Source organism: Gossypium hirsutum, chromosome A03, assembly GCF_007990345.1.
Source record: "Gossypium hirsutum isolate 1008001.06 chromosome A03, Gossypium_hirsutum_v2.1, whole genome shotgun sequence".
Lineage (NCBI taxonomy): Eukaryota > Viridiplantae > Streptophyta > Magnoliopsida > Malvales > Malvaceae > Gossypium > Gossypium hirsutum.
Genome location: NC_053426.1, coordinates 55280726 through 55300646, shown reverse-complemented (window position 1 = coordinate 55300646; position 19921 = coordinate 55280726). Strand labels below are relative to the sequence as shown.

The following is a 19921-nucleotide window of genomic DNA, read 5'->3' as shown; positions in this document are numbered from 1 at the left end:
TTAACATGAATTTATACAAAATATGCATGAAAATCATGTAATTAAGCATAATTTCACATACTCTCCAAATTCATGTCTAAAATTACTAATTAAGTAAAATTCACTTATTTCAATAATAATTACTCGAGATAAACATAATAATTAAGTAAAAAGGTGGTACAAACATGTAGAAAAACCCTATATAATTTTGAGTTTCCACACCCCTAAAGTTAAACCATTGTTCATCCTGAGTAATTTGCATACATAGCACAGTTTTTGCTAAGGCAATTTTGTAAAATGATAAATGATAAACCGTAATTTATACATATTTTTATCCCATGCTTAGCACATTTATGGATGATTTCTCCTTAGATTTGGTGAATTGATACTCCTAATTCTTTAATTTCATGTTTTATACTTAGGTGAGAATAAGAGAGTAAAAAGAGCGAGAAACGGATCAAAAACGGAGCAAATGGACCCACATGAGAAATCAACACGGCCTGGACTTCCTCACACAGGCGTGTCCATTTGGTAGGATTGAAGCATGACTTACACGGGTAGACTACACGCTCGTGCCTATTCAACAGCCTTCACCACGGGCTGGAGTACACTCATACGGGTGTGTCACACGGGCGTGTCCCTGCCGATCCCAAGTATAGTTAGGCCTGCTGTTGCTGCAAATAATTTTGAACTGAAACCTAACACCATTCAAATGATCCAACAGTTTGTTCAGTTTGATGGTTTGCAGGACGAGTATCCCAACGCTCACTTGGAAAATTTCTTAGAGTTTTGCGATACTTTTAAAATCAATGGAGTTTCTGATGATGCCATTCGCCTTTGGTTGTTTCCCTTTTCATTGAGGAATAAGGCTAAACAATGGTTGAACTCGTTACCACGAGGGTCAATCACTACTTGGGAACAAATGACCGAAAACTTTTATTAAAATATTTTTCGCCAGCTAAAACAGCCAAATTACGTAATGATATCTCTTCTTTTGTGTAGATGGATTTAGAAACACTCTACGATGCATGGGAGAGATACAAGGATCTGTTGAGAAGGTGCCCTCACCATGGGTTACCACTCTGGCTACAGGTTCAAACGTTTCACAATGGCCTGAATCCTTTGACTCGACATATGATCGACGCTGTCGCTAGTAGAACTATCAATAATAAGATACCTGAAGATGCTTATGAATTTATAGAAGAGATGTCACTGAATAATTATCAGTGGCAAGTCATGAGGACAAAGCCAACGAAAACAACCAGCGTTTTTAATGTCGATTCGGTCACCATACTTTCTAATCAGGTAGAACTTTTGAATAGAGAATTTGACGGTTTTCTTGGTTCTTCACAGGTTCACCAGTAATGCAGTGCGAAGCAAGTAGAGGTGGATCAAGCAATTCAGAATACCCACCCTATGGCCACAACATGGAGAACGAGCAGTTAAATTACATGGGTAATAATCCTCGATCTCAAAATAATCCTTATAGTAATACTTACAATGTAGGTTGGAGGAACCACCCAAATTTCTCATAGAGAGGCCAAGGGAATCAGAGACCACCACCTCTAGGCTTCCAAAAACCACCCTACCAACAAGAGAAAAAGCCGAACCTTGAGGAGATGCTAACAAAATTCATCTCGGTGTTAGAAACTCATTTTAAGAATACCGAGACAGCACTTAAAAATTAACAAGCGTCGATCTAGGGGATCGAAACTCAGACAGGTCAGCTCGCTAAATTGATATCTGAACGACCACAAGGTAGCCTGCCGAGTAACACTGAATCTAACCCAAGGGAGCAAATCAATGCAATTACCATTCAAGATGAGGAAGGGTTAGTTGCACTTGAACCAAAATCGAGGCAAGAAACTGTGGTAAGTAAAGGTAAGGGTGAGGTAGACCACAATGACTAGAAACCGATAAGTAAAGAATACAAACCTCGTGTGCCATACCCAAACGCGACAAGGAAAGACCACACAGAAGAATAATTTGGTAAATTCCTTAGATTATTAAAGAAGTTACATATTAACTTATCATTTGTTGAAGCTCTTTCGCAGATGCCAAACGTAGTCAAATTCTTAAAAGAGCTTTTAACAAATAAGCGGAAGCTGGATGAAGCGTCGCATGTAACGCCCTAATTTTCGGGATTTTTGTGGTTTTCATTGAATTTTAAAATTTCTGTGTTTTGACTGTTTGGTGTAGATTTAATTATGTTAGTGGGCCTCCAGAAAGCCCTAGCGTAAGTTAAAATTCGGTAATTTTAGTTAATTCTAGTTCCATAAGAAAAGGGGTTTTGGCTAACTGGCCTTTTAAGAATTAACTGGGTAAAATAAAACACAAGGAAGCCTGTGCTAAATTGGCATGTGACGCCACTTGGGGGGCTTTAGAGGTGGAGTGTGGATGACCAAGGAGAGCTAAGGTTCGAGTCGCAAGGTAAGCAAATTAGTGATATTAATTTTTATGTACAGAAAAGGTAAGCAGTGGAACTGAAGTGAAAGGCTGTCAGGAGAAGATTTGGGAGCTGATAAGGGAGAGGATTTAGGAGCTGATAAGGGAGAGGATTTAGGAGCTGATAAGGGAGAGGATTCAGGAGCTGATTAGAGAGAATGGTGTTGGCCGAATGGTGGACTCTTGAGGAGCAAGAGTTGGCCGGCCAAGGGGTGCTTTAGGGGGGAAAATTTCGGCTAGGTTAAGTGCCAGTATAAATTCGGCACTAGGGGTAAGTTGTGTCGTTTCCTGACTATTCTCCTATTCTTTTCTTTTTCTCCTCTCTCCATCAAATTTTTCTTTTTCTTCTTTTCTCTATAGCCGAATCTTTCTATCCTCCTGTTGATCTCCATCTTTTTCTTCAGACGATCTTAAACCTTCATAGCCATTTGCCATAAGAAAAGCCGAAATCCCGAAAGCCATATTTCCTTCTGTGTCGATTTCTCCTAGCCAATTCTCTCATCTTTTTCATCACTCTTGATCGATTCTTTAGTTCTCTAAACCTCAACCTTTTGTCGACCACAGCAAAATCCTCCTATTTCATCTTTCATTACACTGTTACAAGGAAAAAAATCGAAAACTCCACACTCCTAGGGACTTAGCCGAATATTGAGATTACTAAAGGCTCGAATTTTGCTATCATTTGAGGGCTTAGAACTGCATCAAAATCGAGTGGGGATTAAGAGGTATTGTTGACTGAAGGAATCGGTGGTAAGTCTTTTCAACCTAGTCTTTATTTTGTATTTTAAAAAAAGTCGAAAACCCTAAAGGTTAGGGAGGCTGTCGTTTTGGACTTGTAGCCCTAAGGGGTTGTGATAACTATTTTATCTTGATGATAGTGTGATCTAGAGGCTGCTGATCAAGGGCTTGGACAAGGGGAACAACGGGATCTAGATCTAGTCGCTAATTCTGGCAAAGGTAGGATTGGTAGTGCCTAAGGTGTTATTGGCCGAATAGGGTAAGGGGTTAATATGTAGTTGATTTCGGTAGTTAGATTAATGTGGTAGTAATATAATTGTAGGTAGTTCGTGCGTGGATCTCATCAATGAATCGTCGCAAACAGGTGTGTAACTGACACCCTCTTATAGACTAGATCGGTAAAAGCCGAAAAGCCGAAATGCCGAAAAGCTGGTATTTTGAGAACATGCGAGTGTGCGAATGCTCGTGAGATTAATAGTTTGATGTATATGGTAGATTAAAGTGATAGGACTGTAGAGTGCACGATTCTGTGCATTTCGATGTTTTTGGGCTTAATGGGCCAAAATCGGGATAGTGGGCCAACGGGCCCAATACGGTAAGAAAATGCGGTAAGTGTTTCAGGTCGTATGTAAATGGTATGTTATGCATGGAAACCTTAAGAATAGATAAATTACTTAAATACCCCTATGTATGGAAATTACTAATATACCCTTAGGTGCAAAAATTACCATTATACCCCTAGGGTTACTTTTGACTGAAAAGCATGATGATTTAATTCTGTCTGATGCATGCCATAATTGTATATCTGCTGCATGGGGACATGGGTTATATTATGAAGGAAGCGTCCTGGTGGCTATGCCACAATTATCAGATCTGGTGGCTCTGCCACATATATCTGTTCTGGTGGCTCTACCACACTTATCTGTATCTGGTGACTCTATCACATTATCTGTTCTGGCAGCAATGCTGCATAATTCTGTGGCGTATAGCGGTTGGGTGGGTCGAGTAGTCTCCCCACGTGGTGAAAGGTTGGTATGGGGGTGCATGTGGTTGGATATGGGTTGGGTTTTGCATAGACATGTAATATCTGTTCTATTCTATTTTGGGCCTATGGGCTTTATTCTGACTTCTGTTCTGGGCTAGGGCCAACTTATTCTGTTTCTGTGGTTGAGCTTATATAGGCTATGGTTGGGTTAATTTACACACTGAGTTTCCCCAAACTCACCCCTTTATTTTAATCCACGCAGGTAATCCCCAACCATAGTAGGCTTGGAGCTGTGAGGGATTCGGAGTGGCCACACATTCTGCAAGTTGATTTTATTCTGGTGAACTGGACATCTTTTTTTTATTATTTACGTTTAAGGTTTTGGGTTTTTGAAATGTAATAAGGCCGCTTAATTATTTTCTTTGATGGGATTTATATGTTTTATTAAGATAGGTATTACTTATATTTAACTGTTGAAATTGGATAGCATTAGGGCGCGTTTTCAAAAACGGTAATTGATTTCAAAATAACACGAAAACAAGCAAAGCTTCCACCATGAGAATATTTTTCCAAAATTAATCACTTTTCCTAAAAATGACTTAATCAAATTGGTTTCCAGGAAATATACACGATGTTAAGTTGTGGTAATGGCAGTGTGCATGTCTAGGATTGGATCCGAAGGGAGCTTGGTATTTAAGCAGTCCAAGGGACTCACCTCCTCTTTTCCGGTTTCCTACCTGGTGCGCAGCTTCCATTCACTTTAACCTGCATTAAAATTATCTTTTAAAACACTAAGTAAGTTTTCTAGAACAACGACCTGAAATGTTTTTGAACGCTTTGATGTGGCATGTCGGATCCGGCCATAACGTCTAAGATGGGTTTGGGATGTTACATTTAGTGGTATCAGAGCCAAGTTGCAACAACTCGGCTGTGGAATGGGTTTACAAAAATAAAGATTTTCGAAAACAAAAAAAAAACTCAATTTTCAAAATTCGATTTTCAAAATTTAGATTTTTAGAAGGTGGCATTCCGAATCTTCGGCCCAAGCCTATAAGTATTACTCTGAACTTCTCTGAATATTTTTCTGAAATATCTGTCTGTACTGAAATCTTACTAGGATAGGATGATACTGAAACCATAGGAAAATTTGATAAGAGACTGAAACTGTAGTTAGACTTCGATTCTGCGAAAACAAACTTTGAATTACTGTCTAATTCATAAAACATCTGTAATAAACACTAGAATATTGAATTAATGCATAAAATTCGTAATCAGATAATACGATATGAGTACAAGAGCCGCTCGTGGAAGAGGCTGTGGACGGGGCTGAGGAAGTGCTCGAGCGAGATCTTCATCTTCGGGACATATGCCGGTAGCGGATGCACCAGTACCACCGGCAACGGAGGTGGAGTCTCATGACCGTGGTGCCGGGGATAATGCCCTGTCAAAGCAATGCTTCGGGTTTTGGAAAGGGTTGCCGGGGCAAGTACGGGCAACGGAATTCGGGGATCTATTTTTGAACAACTTCGGGCTAACGGAGCGGAGATCTTTAAAGGTGTGTCTGGTGTAGCCCCGAATGTGGCAGAATATTGGTTGGAGGCCACAGAACAGATTATGGACGACTTGGACTGCTCGGTGGAGCAGAAACTGAAGGGAGCCGTATTATTATTGCGGGACGAGGCCTATCAGTGGTGGCTCACTGTGAGAGAAGGGACCCCAGCTGATAGGGTAACTTGGGAACTATTTAAGACGGCCTTTAAAGGGAAGTACGTTGGGGCAAGTTATGTGGACGCTCGCAGAAAAGAATTCTTGAATCTGGTGCAAGAAGGTAAAACAGTTGCTGAGTACGAGGCCGAGTTTTTAAGGCTGAGCCGGTATGCCGTGGGCATAGTCGCTACGAAATATGGGTGAAGTGTGCATTTCGAGGATGGTCTTAGGAATAACCTGAGTGTGTTGATTGCTCTGCAGAGGGAGCGGGACTTTGCGGTCTTGGTGGAGAAGGCAAAGATAGCTGAGGAGGTTAAGCGGGCTGAAAAGTAGAATCGGGAGAGGGATCGAAACCATTTTTGGAGGGATTAAGGGCCCTCAGGTGGTGCTAATAGAAATGTTAAGGGAGCAAGAGTGGAGGAACCAGTTCGAGCAGTGCCGATGAATGTGGTTAGACTACCAATCTGTGGAGACTGTGGTAAGGTACATTTGGATGAGTGTAGGAAATGTTTCGGTGCTTGTTTCTGATGTGGATCTATGGAGCATAGAGTTAAGGACTGTCCTCAGAGAGTTGATCAGGCTCAGGTTGCTGTACAGAGGGTTGCTCAACCCATGAGGGGTGGACCACAACCACCGAGAGGACGTGGACAAGGTAGGGGTGGAAATGGAAATGGTCGAGGTCAATGGGCACCTGGCAGGGGTGCCGAAAATGCTGAAGCTCGGCAACCAGCATTGGTGTATGCAGCTCATCGTCGAGAGGAGGGTGACGCACCTCACGTCATAACTGGTATGTTTTTGGTTTCTAGCATGCCGTATACTGCTTTGGTGGATATTGGATCTACTCATTCCTATGTTGCATGTGCCATATCTGGGTCGTTGGGTGTGCACTCTGAGAAGATTATGAGTGAGGTATCTGTGCTAAGTCCTTTGGGTCACTCGGTTAGGGTAGACAAACTGTATAGGGATGTACCCTTAGAAACTCAGGGTAGGACTTTCCCTGCAGATCTGATTGAGTTACCATTCAGGGAATTTGACCTCATTCTGGGAATGGACTGGCTTGTTAAGCATAACGCAACTCTGGACTGTGCAGCTAAGCGAATGGTGTTAAGCACTGCGGAAGGTGAGGAGGTTATGGTGATAGGGGAACGAAGAGATTATTTGTCTAATGTGGTGTCGGCATTAAGAGCAGAAAAGTGGATTCGGAAAGGTTGTGAAGCTTATTTGGCATTTGTAAGTCAGTCGGAAGAGGAGGGACTGACGGTGGATAAGGTCAGGACCGTAAAGGAGTTCCAAGATGTTTTTCTGGAGGACCTTCCAGGATTGCCTCCGAACCGAGAAGTTGAGATTGGAATCGACTTGTTGCCTGGAACAAAATCCATCGTGACTCGATCCCATTTCCATTCAGGTATCATGATCAGCTGAAGTAAACCTGTAGGCACTTGATGTTTCGCTTTCACTTGTTGACATATTAAACACTTCGAAACAAAATCGGAAATGTCTCGTTTCATACCATGCCACCAAAACTGACGTCTCAGATCGTTGTACATTTTCGTACTCCCCGGGTGAATTGACATTCGGCTACAATGAGCTTCATTCAGAATCATCGAAATAAGTTCTGAATTTCTTGGAACACACAAACGACTTTTGAACCTCAAACAATCGTCATCATCAATTTGAAACTCCGATTCCATATTCGAAACACATTCAGCCCGTTTTGCAACTAATTCATCATCGACTTTCTGAGCTTCACGAATTTGATGAATCAACAATGGTTTAGCCTTTAATTCTGCTACTAACACATTATCAGATAGAACAGACAAGTGTACATTCATCGCTCGTAAAGCAAATAGTGATTTACGACTTAAAGCATCCGCAACCACATTAGCCTTTCCCGGGTGATAGTCAATGACAAGCTCATAATCTTTTAACAACTCGAGCCAACGTCTTTGTCGCAGATTCAAGTCTCTTTGAGTCATCAAATATTTGAGACTTTTGTGATCCGAATATACATGGCACTTCTCACGAAATAAGTAATGTCGCCATAGTTTCAAGGCGAATACGATGGCAGCTAGTTCGAGATCATGGGTTGGATAATTTTTCTCATGTGGCTTCAATTGTCTCGACACATAAGCCACAACTCAACCTTCTTGCATCAATACACAACCCAACCCAAGTAAGGATGCATCACTGTAAATGACAAACTCCTTGCCTGATTCGGGCTGCACTAGTACTAAAGCTTCAGTCAAATAAGTTTTCAGTTGATCGAAACTTTTCTGACACTTTTCTGTCCATTCGAACTTAACATCTTTCTGAAGTAGTTTCGTTATTGGTGTGGCTATCATCGAGAAACCCTTTACAAAGCGTCTGTAGTAACCGGCAAGTCCCAAAAAGCTCCGAACCTCAGTAATATTTCTCGGGGGCTTCTAGTTAAGTGTGGCTGAAATTTTGCTCGGATGAACTCGAATACCCGATGTAGATACCACATGTCCCAAAAAGCTAACTTCTCTCAACCAGAACTCACATTTACTGAACTTAGCATATAACTGCTTATCCCGTAAAACCTGCAACACTAACCCCAGGTGTTTAGCATGATCGGTTTCATTTCTCGAATAGACCAAAATATCATCAATAAACACAACTACAAACTGATCCAAAAACGGTCTGAAGATCCGATTCATCAAATCCATAAATACCGCTGGGGCATTAGTGAGCCCAAACGGCATCACTAAGAACTCGTAGTGACCGTATCTTGTTCTGAAAGCAGTTTTGGGTATATCCGAATCCCGAATTGGCAACTGATAATAACCCGATCTCAAATCTATCTTTGAAAACACTGAGGCTCCCTTTAGTTGATCAAACAAATCATCAATACGCGGTAACGGATATTTATTCTTTATTGTCACTTTATTCAGCTGACGATAGTCGATGCACAACCTCATGGTTCCGTCCTTCTTTTTCACAAACAATACTGGTGCACCCCAAGGTGAAAAACTCGGTCGAGCAAAACCTCTATCCGTCAACTCTTGCAACTGAGTTTTCAGTTCTTTTAATTCCGTTGGTGCCATACGATACGAAGCTATCAAAATCGGTGTAGTCACAGGTACACGTTCGATGCCAAACTTTACCTCCCGAACAGGTGGTAACCCCGGTAATTCTTCGGAAAAACATCCGGATATTCACAAACCACTGGTACCGATTCAAGTTTCTTTCCTGATTTTTCATTATCAAGCACGTATGCAAGATACGCTTCACACTCCTTTCTCACATATTTTTGAGCTAACGTCGAGGATATTATTGTTGGCAATCCATTCAAGACAGTAGACTCAACTCGAATTATCTCATTATTTGCACACCTCAAATCAATAGTCTTGCTTTTGCAATTAACAATCGCATCATGCACGGTCAACCAATCCAAACCGAGAATAACATCAAATTCATCAAACGGTAAAAGCATCAAGTCCGCCGGAAAACCGGAACCTCGAATTACTAGGGGACATTTCTTACACACCTTATCAACAAGCACACAATGACCCAAGGGATTCGACACTCTAATAACGAACTCAGTAGACTCAACAGGTAAAGTCTTACTGGATGCTAAAGTCTCACATATATAAGAATGAGTAGAACCAGGGTCAATCAATGCAATCACATTAGTATCAAAGAGAGTGAATGTACCGGTAATAACATCAGGCGAAGAAGCATCCTCGCGTGCACGTATAGCATAAGCTCTGGCAGGAGCACGAGCCTCAGATCTGGTGGTAACATCTCTAGATCCTCTCTGACCGCCACTAGCATTCCCCGCATTTTTAGATGGTCTACCTCGAGCAGTAGTAGCACCTGATTTCCCACTCTGATTTACATTCTGTTCAGACAATCTCGGGAAATCTTTAATAAAGTGGTCAACTGATCCGCACTTGTAACAGGAGCGATCATGGAATCTACAACTCCCCGAATGCCATTTACCACAATACTGGCACTCTGTTCTGCCTCGACGATCATTTCCAACACTGGCGACTGAAGCAACTCGTGTACTCATAGGGGTCGATCACGGTCTTGTTTAGAAAAGCCCGACGTGTCTCTAGATCGGCCTAAATCATCTCTAAATTTCTTCGATGACTGTTGAAAGGGATTTCCTGAAGATCTCTTACGAAACTCCTTTGCTCCCATATCAGCTGTTCTTTTCTCCTTACTGAGCTCTTCGGCTTTGCAAGCTCGCTCGACAAGTACCACAAATTCTCTAATTTCTAAAATGCCAACATATAGCTTTATATCATCGTTCAGTTCATCTTCGAAACGTTTACACATCACAGCTTCTGAAGAAATGCATTCTCGTGCGTACCGGCTAAGCCTTACAAACTTTCGTTCATAATCAGTAATCGACATGGAACCTTGTTTAAGTTCAAGAAATTCTTTTCGTTTTTGATCAATGAATCTCTGGCTGATATACTTTTTTCGAAACTCAGTTTGGAAAAACTCCCAAGTTACTTGCTCTCTGGGCACAACATAAATCAACGTATTCCACCAATAGTAGGCAGAATCACGTAGCAAAGAGATCGTACACTTTAGGCATTCATCGGGTGTGCAAGATAGTTCATCAAGTACCCGAATAGTGTTGTCCAACCAAAATTCAGCTTGCTCGGCATCGTCGCTGTCTGTAGCTTTAAATTCAGTAGCCCCGTGTTTTTGGATTCTATCAACTGGGGGCTTATTTAACCTTATCTGGTCAGTTACCGGAGGTATCGCAGGTGCAGGGGTTGTATTAGTCGGAAATGGGGGTTGTGGAACAGCAGTATTAGTTCGAATGTATTGGTTGAACCAATCATTCATTACGCTATAAAAAGCCTGTCTAGCTTCGTCATTTTGATTACTAGCAATAGGTTGAGAGTCCACCGGCGCTGTCCCTTATGCGGGAGCAGGTGCTACACTCTCAAGATCATCAGCTACCGCTCGGTTGGGATCGGGACCCATTACTATAAACAAACACATTTTTAACTGTCAGAAATCACCACACTATCAAATAGACACATAATGACATGTATAGCTAGACCCGAACGTATTACGGTAGTCCTAGAATCGACTAAACCGTAGCTCTGATACCAATAAAATTGTAACGCCCCGTACCCGAGACAGTTGCCGGAGTCGAACACGAGGTGTTAACGGACTTAATTCATTTATTTACACAGTTCATTTTAAAATTTCCAGACAAGCTGGCTAACTGCGTCACAGTCACCTCAAAAATCATATCTCGAGTTCCAAAACTTGAAAACTGATTCCGTAAATTTTTCCTGAAACTAGACTCATATATCCATATACAAATATTTTTCTAGAATTTTTGGTCTTTCCAATTAATACAGTTTATTAGTTAAAGTCTCCCTTGTTTCAGGGTTCGACTGCTCTGACCTTCATGCATTACGACTTAGATATCTCCCTGTACAGGGCTTCAATACATATGCCGTTTGTTTCTAATGAAACTAGACTCAAAAAGGAATCTGTACATATAAAGCATGACTTCTAATTATTTCTGGTTAATTTATGGTAAATTTCCAAAGTCAGAATAGGGGATCCAGTAACCGTTCTGGCCCTGTTTCACGAAAACTTAAACATCTCATAAAATACGGCTCATATGGTCTTTTTTCTTCTTCCATATGAAAATATACTCATCAAGGTTCGATTGCATAATTTATTCATTATTTAATTACATTCCTAATATTTTTAGTGAATTTTCAAACTCACATCACTGCTGCTGTCAGCATCTATTTTAAGGTAAATTTCACCTATTTCATAGTTTCCATGATTCAACTAGCCATTTGACATACATAGCACCAAATATGATCGTGATTAACCATTCCAATGGCTAATCATTTCCAAGCATTTCCACACCTCTCAATAACCATATATATACAAAATGATTTTAATACTATGCTCAAAATATTTAAGCCATTTTCGCATGGCTATCCGAATATATACACATTACCAAAGGTACTTGATTAACAACAAAGTTTAGTCCTATACATGTCATTATCAACGTTTAACTAAAAGAGTACCAAAAGGGCTTAGATAGTGTGGACGACTATGACTTCAACAATCTCGAGTCCGATAGCTGACGAAAAAAAATCTATAAAACAGAGAATTAAAGAAACGGAATAAGCATTTAATGCTTAGTAAGTTTTGAGTAACGAAATTATTTACGACTAAAGTATAGCGTTCATATGACTAAATGAATAATTTCATATATGCACATTCTCAAAATCATAATTTCTTTACACTTCAACCAATATATTCATACACAGGGTATCAAACCTAACTAGAGGCCGGAAGCTCGTTAATCAATTGAGCGAGTACTATTTGAAAGGAATCAACCTTTCCGATGCATATACGAAACATACCTTATCGTTTGTATTTTATGAGCGTATTAATTGAAATTATTATAGCAAGATCGCTCGCTTCCAAACCCAAGTATCTTCGGGATTTAGCCGGATATAGCAACTCGCACAAATGCCTTCGGGTCTTAGCCCGGATATAGTCACTAGCATGAATGCCTTCGGGACTTAGCCCGGATATGTCACTAGCATGAATGCCTTCGGGACTTAGCCCGGATATAGTAACTTGCACAAATGCCTTCGGGACTTAGCCCGGATATCATCCGAATAATCAAGCACATATACCAATAAATCATGACACATCCATATTTCATTATCATAACTAGAATTCAAACACAAGACGCTTATCAACCATTACCATTTTCGGCTCAATAGCCACATACAAAGAGCATGATTTTGATTTGCTTTATAACATGATCTGTATACACATTCGGCTACCCGTCATAGGTATAAACTAATCACCTCAATGTACAATTCAAGTAGAATCATTATATCACCGTTTATTTGTTATGCTTATATGCCATGACTTAATCAAATCGTAAACTAAGTTTCATTACTCGAAAACTTACCTCGGATGTTGTCGAACGATTTCAACGGCTATTCGACCACTTTTTCCTTCCCCTTATCCAACTTTGATCCTCTAAGCTCTTGAGCTAAACCAAACAATTTACTTCCCAATCAAACACAATCATACGGCATCCATATACATTTTAGAACCATTCTTAACATACTTACTACTCATTTTGTGACAGCCCAAAGTTGACCTTAGTCGGGAAGTGGTTTCGGGACCGCTAAACCGAGTCACCGAAATGTTTGAATGTGATACTTATTGTGTAGAATATGTAATTATGAATGTGTGAAAATTTCAAGCTTCAATTTGGTTGATTTCATGTGAATTTAGTCAATAGGACTTATGTGAGAAAATTCTAAAATGTGATAGGTCAATGTGTGAGGACCTACTAGTGCATGTGGACAAAGGGGGACTTGCATGTCAAAATCCCCCCCCTAATGAGTAGTGGCCGGCCATGACAAGGAAGGATGGGCAAAACATGTCATGAAACATGTTTTGTTAGTGGAAGAATAAAATAAGGAGTATGGGTAATAAAGAAATGGAAAACAAAAGAAAAAAAAAATGTGTGTGTGGTGTTTGTCCCCCCATTGCCGTGAGCTAAACAAGAGAAAGGGGGAATTTTGTTCATCCTTTTCTCATCTTCATGCTTGCCAAAAACTAGAAAGAAAAACAAAGAAAAATTTTCTCATCCTTTGGTTCATCCTTGGCCAAAAATTTTAAGGAGGAAAGAAGAAGAAAGGTGAAGAGATTCGGCCATGCATGTAGCTAGGCTAAGGTATGTTTGATGATGTTCCATGAGAGGCATGCATGTTTTAGTTGTTAGCTTGAGTTCTACCTAACCCATGGTCTAAATCTTGCTATGTGATGGAAATGGCACTTGACCATGGATGAATCATTCTTGGTTGATGTTTGATGTTGTGGTGATGAGGCATGAGGATGAGTTAAGATTCGGCCTAGGTGGAGGTTGTGTTAATGCCATTGCATGCAAAATATGAAGCTTGTTAATGATGCATGTGATGATGGCTTGATGATTCTTGAACCTCCTTTTTAGCATTTTTTGTTGTGTGAGCACATATGTGCATTGGTTGCTAAATGGAGAAGAATCGGCTAGCAAGATGTGTGCTCAGGCCGAATGTAACTTTGCATGTTAATGAGCAATGCATGTGTTAAATTGATGAAAAGGGGGAGGATGCTTTACTAGTGTGTACATGTGTGTATTAAGTGTTGAAAACGACCCCAAAAATGGACATGCATATTCGGTCAAGGGCAAGAAATTAGCTAATATGTGGTGTTGATGCATGATTTTTGCATGTATGAGACTTTAATGTCTAATGTATAAATATGGGCTAAGTGCCTTGTGTTCATCTTTTGATGCCTAAAATGATGAAATCAATTTATTTGTTTGATTAAGCTCAAGAGCAAAGGGGAAATAAAACCGATAAAGGGAAGGAAAAAGTGGTTGAATAGCTAGCGGAATCGTTCGACAACACCCGAGGTAAGTTCTTGAGTAAGAGAGCTTAAATTTCGATGTGATTAAATCATGCTCTATGTGTGGCTATTGAGCCGAATGTGCAAGGACAATATGTGCCTTGTGTTTGAGTTTCGTAAACGAAAATGAAATATGAATGTGCTATGAATTATTGTTAGATGTGCATGATTAATTGAATGCTGTCCGGGCTAAGTCCCGAAGGCTTTGTGCTAAGTGAATATATCCGGATTAAGATCCGAAGGCCTTTGTGCGAGAACTAAATCCGGGTTAAGTCCCGAAGGCATTCGTGCGAGTTATTAAATCCGGGTTAAGTCCCGAAGGCATTCGTGCGAGTTATTAAATCCGGGTTAAGTCCCGAAGGCATTCGTGCGAGTTGTTAAATCCGGGTTATGTCCCGAAGGCATTGTGTGAGTTACTAAAACCGGGCTATGTCCCGAAGGCATTTGAACGAGGAGCTATATCCGGTTAAATCCCGAAGGTACGTGATTTGGTAATGAATGAGCTTGCTGTAAAATTCCAGCGAATACTCGAAAAACATCCCAATATGGGGATATGTTACGTATGTGTTGAATTTAATCGAGCCCTTACAAATAAATGTTCGCTCAGTTGATAAACGAGCTACCGGCCTTCGGCCAAGTTAGTTTATTGTGTATGTACATAATGGTTGTTAATGTTGTGAAGCAAGTTTGATATCGGTAAATTGCGTATTATGAAATATTCCGTTTAGCTAAATGTGTGCTATTCTTTGTGCATGCTGGAATTCCTTGCTCAAACTTACTAAGCATAAATTGCTTACTCGTTACATTGCTCCTCTGTTTTATAGATTTTTGGTTCTCCAGCTATCGGACTCGGGATCTTGAAGTCGAAGTCGCCCACACTATCAAAGGCTCTTTTGGGTACTATTTTGGTTGAATTTTGTTATGGCATGTATAGGACTACCCATTGTTGTCTTTCGAGTACTTTATGAAATGTATAAGTGTACAGCCATGCGAAGATGGCTTGTAGAAGTGGAGTATGGCATTAGACCATTCGTATTTATGAATGTATAGATGGTTTCATGATGTAACTATGTTGGAATGGAAGTGTTGAGCAAATGATCAGCCACTAGAATGGCTAAGTATGATCATATGTGGGCTTATGTATGACAAGGCCCTAGTTGGTCCATGAAACCCCAAATTAGGTAAGGTTCACTTTGAAAACAGAAGCTGATAGCAGCAGTGGTGTGGATTGGAAAAATCACAAGAATTCGTAGGAGTGGAATTAAATAGTGAATAAATTATGTAATCGAACCTTGATGAATCTACTTTCATATGGAAGTAACGAAACAATTATAGGAACAGTACAGAAAGAGATATTCGGGTTCTTGTGGAACAGGGCCAGAACAGTTTCTGGATTCACTGTTCCGCCTTTGGAAATTCACTATAAATTGACCAGAGATAATTAGGGGTCATACCATATATTTATGGATTCCTCTCTGAGTCTAGTTTCCATAGAAACAAACGGCATCAGTATTGAAGCTCTGTGCAGAGAGATATCCCAGTCGTAATGGGAAAAGGTCAGTGTAGTCGACCCCTGTAACATGGGAGACTTTGACTAATAAACTGTACTAGTTGGCCCGACCAAAAATTCTAGAAAAAAATCCATAGGTGGGGACATGAGTCTAGTTTCAGGGAAAAATCAAAAAACTGATTTTTGAGTTGTGAAACTCAAGATATGATTTTTGAAGCGACTAGTACTCAGACTGGGCAGTGTCTGGAAAAATTTTTCAAAGTTTGTTAACATCTCGTGTCCGACTCCGGTGTCGGTCTCGGGTTCGGGGTGTTACATTTTATTGGTATCAGAGCTACGGTTTAGTCGATTCTAGGACTACCGTAATGTTTTGGGTCTAGCTATACATGCCATTTTATGTGATTACTTGATAGTGTGGTGATTTCCGACAATTGTAAATGTGTTTATTTATAGTAATGGATCCCGATCGTGACCGAGAGGTAGCTGATGATCTTGAGAGTCTAGCGCCTGCTCCCGCACAAGGGACAGTGCCGGCAAACTCTCAACCTAATGCTAGTAATCAGAATGATGACGCTAGACAAGCATTCTATAGCGTGATGAATGATTGGTTTAACCAATACATTCGAACTAATATGGCTGTTCCACAACCTCCATTCCCGAACAAATACTACCCCCGCACCTACAATACCGCCGGTAACGGACCAAATAAGGTCACATAAGCCCCAGTTGACAGAATCCGAAAACATGGGGCTACTGAATTTAAGGCTATGGATAGCGATGATGCCGAGCAAGCTGAATTTGGCTGGACAACACTATTCGGGTACTCGATGAGCTATCTTGTACACCCGATGAATGCCTAAAGTGTGCTATCTCCTTGCTACGTGATTCTGCCTACTATTGGTGGAGTACTCTGACTTCTATTGTGCCCCGAGAGCAAGTAACTTGGGAGTTTTTCCAAACTGAGTTTCGGAAAAAGTATATCAGTCAGAGATTTGTTGATCAAAAACGGAAGGAATTTCTTGAGCTTAAGCAAGGCTCCATGTCGGTTACTGATTACGAGCGAAAATTTGTTAGACTTAGCAAATACGCTCGGGAATGTGTTTCGTCCGAAGCTATTATGTGTAAACGCTTCGAGGATGGGCTGAATGAAGATATAAAAATGTTCGTTGGCGTTCTTGAAATACGAGAGTTCGTGGTACTTGTTGAACGAGCTTGTAAAGCCGAAGAGCTTAGAAAAGAAAAGCAAAGAGTTGATGAGGGAACTGGAGAGTTCCGTAAAAGATCCTCGGGGAGGTCTCTTCAACGGACATCAAAGAGATTTCGAGATGATGCGGGCCAGTTTAGAGGCACTTCGGGCCTTTTTAGACGAGATCGTGATCGACCCCCTGTGGGTACACGAGGCACTTCGGTCGCCAGTGTTGGGAATGAACGTCGAGATAGAACGAAATGCCGATATTGCGGTAAATGCCATTCGGGAGTTGTAGATTTCCTGACCGCTCCTGTTACAAATGCGGGTCAGTGGACCACTTCATTAAAGATTGCCCGAGGTTGTCGGGGCAGAATGCAAATCAGAGTGGGAGACCGGGTGCTACCACTGCTCGAGGTAGACCATCTGGAAATATGGGCAATGCTGGTGGTGGTCAGAGAGGATCTAGAGATGATATAACCAGATCCGAAGCCCGTGCGCCTGCTAGAGCTTATGCTATACGTGCCCGCGAGGATGCTTCTTCGCCTGATGTTATTACCGGTACATTCACCCTCTTTGATACTAATGTAATTGCTTTGATTGACCCCGGTTCTACTCATTCTTACATATGTGAAACCTTAGCATCCAGTAAGACTTTACCTATTGAGTCTACTGAGTTCGTAATTCGGGTGTCAAATCCCTTGGGTCGTTACGTGCTTGTCGACAAAGTGTGTAAGAAATGTCCCCTGGAAATTCGAGGTTCCTGTTTCCCGGCGAACTTGATGCTCTTGCCGTTTGATGAATTTGATGTTATCCTTGGTTTGGATTGGTTGACCTCGCATGATACGATTGTGAATTGCAAGAGCAAGACTATTGATTTGAGATGCGCAAATAACGAAGTAGTCCGAATTGAGTCTGCGCACTTGGAGGGGATGCCAGCTGTAATATCAGCAATGTTGGCACAGAAATATGTAAGAAAAGGGTGCAAAGCATACCTTGCATATGTGCTTGATGACAAAGAATTAGAAAAGAAACCCGAATCTGTGCCGGTGGTTTGTGAATACCCGGATGTTTTTCCGGAAGAATTACCGGGTTTACCACCTGTTCGGGAGGTAGAGTTTGGTATTGAGCTTGTACCTGGGACTACGCCGATTTCGATAGCTCCGTATCGTATGGCACCAACTGAGTTAAAGGAGTTGAAAGCTCAGTTGCAAGAACTGACGGATAGAGGTTTCGCTCGACCAAGTTTCTCACCTTGGGGTGCACCAGTATTGTTCGTGAAAAAGAAGGACGGAACCATGAGGTTGTGCATTGACTATCGTCAGCTGAATAAAGTGATGATAAAGAACAAATATCCGTTGCCGTGCATCGATGATTTGTTCGACCAACTGAAGGGAGCCTCAGTGTTCTCAAAAATAGATTTGAGATCGGGCTATTATCAGTTGCGAATTCGAGATCCAGATATTCCCAAAACTGCCTTCAGAACGAGATATGGTCACTACGAATTCTTAGTGATGCCGTTTGGGCTCACTAATGCCCCTGCGGTATTTATGGATTTGATGAATCGGATCTTCAGATCGTATTTGGATCAGTTCGTAGTTGTGTTCATTGATGACATTTTGGTCTATTCAAGAGATGAGACCGAACATGCTGGGCATCTGAGGCTAGTGCTGCAAATTTTGCGGGATAAGCAGTTATATGCTAAGTTCAGTAAGTGTGAGTTCTGGTTAAGAGAGGTTAGCTTCTTGGGTCATGTGGTATCCGCGTCGGGTATTCGAGTTGACCCGAACAAAATTTCAGCCATACTTGACTGGAAACCTCCGAGAAATATTACTGAAGTTCGGAGCTTTTTGGGGCTCGCCTGTTATTACCGACGATTTGTGAAAGGTTTCTCGATGATAGCCACACCAATGACGAAGCTACTTCAAAAGGATGTTAAGTTCGAGTGGACGGAGAAATGTCAGAAAAGTTTCAACCAACTGAAAACTCATTTGACTGAAGCTCCAATTTTGGTGCAACCCGAATCAGGTAAAGAGTTTGTCATTTATAGTGACGCATCCCTACTTGGGTTGGGTTGCGTATTGATGCAAGAAGGTCGAGTCGTGGCCTATGCGTCGAGACAATTGAAGCCACACGAGAGGAATTATCCGACCCATGATCTCGAACTAGCTGCCATCGTGTTTGCTTTAAAAAAATATGGCGACATTATCTGTTTGGTGAGAAGTGCCATGTATTTTCGGATCACAAAAGTCTCAAATATTTGATGACTCAACGAGACTTGAATCTGCGACAAAGACGTTGGCTTGAGTTGTTGAAAGATTACGAGCTTGTCATTGATTACCACCCGGGAAAGGCTAACGTGGTTGCGGACGCCTTAAGCCGGAAGTCATTGTTTGCTTTACGAGCGATGAACGTGCATTTGTCTGTTCTACCAGACAGTGTGTTAGTAGCTGAATTAAAAGCTAAACCATTATTGACTCACCAAATTCGTGAAGCTCAGAAAGTCGATGATGAATTGGTTGCAAAACGGGCTAAGTGTTTTCCGAACGAGGAATCGGAGTTTCAAATTGATGATGATGATTGTTTAAGGATCAGAAATCGTTTGTGTGTTCCAAGGAATTCGGAACTCATTTCGATGATTCTGAACGAAGCCCATTGTAGCCGAATGTCAATTCACCCGGGGAGTACGAAAATGTACAACGATTTGAAACGTCAATTTTGGTGGCATGGTATGAAACGGGACATCTCCGACTTTGTTTCGAGATGTTTAATATGTCAACAAGTGAAAGCGGAACATCAAGTGCTTTCAGGATTACTCCAGCCGATCATGATACCCGAGTGGAAATGGGATCGAGTCACAATGGACTTTGTGTCCGGACTGCCCTTGTCAGCAAGTAAGAGGGTTGCGATATGGGTTATTGTTGATAGACTG

At 41.2% G+C, this 19921-nt stretch overlaps 1 non-coding gene across 1 annotated transcript; it reads right to left on the bottom strand.

The window, feature by feature from the left end:
* Positions 1-948: 948 nt before the first annotated feature.
* LOC121226846 (small nucleolar RNA R71) lies at positions 949-1055 on the bottom strand. The gene has a single exon (XR_005924534.1). It is a non-coding gene; the product is annotated as a small nucleolar RNA R71 (small nucleolar RNA).
* Positions 1056-19921: the final 18866 nt, after the last annotated feature.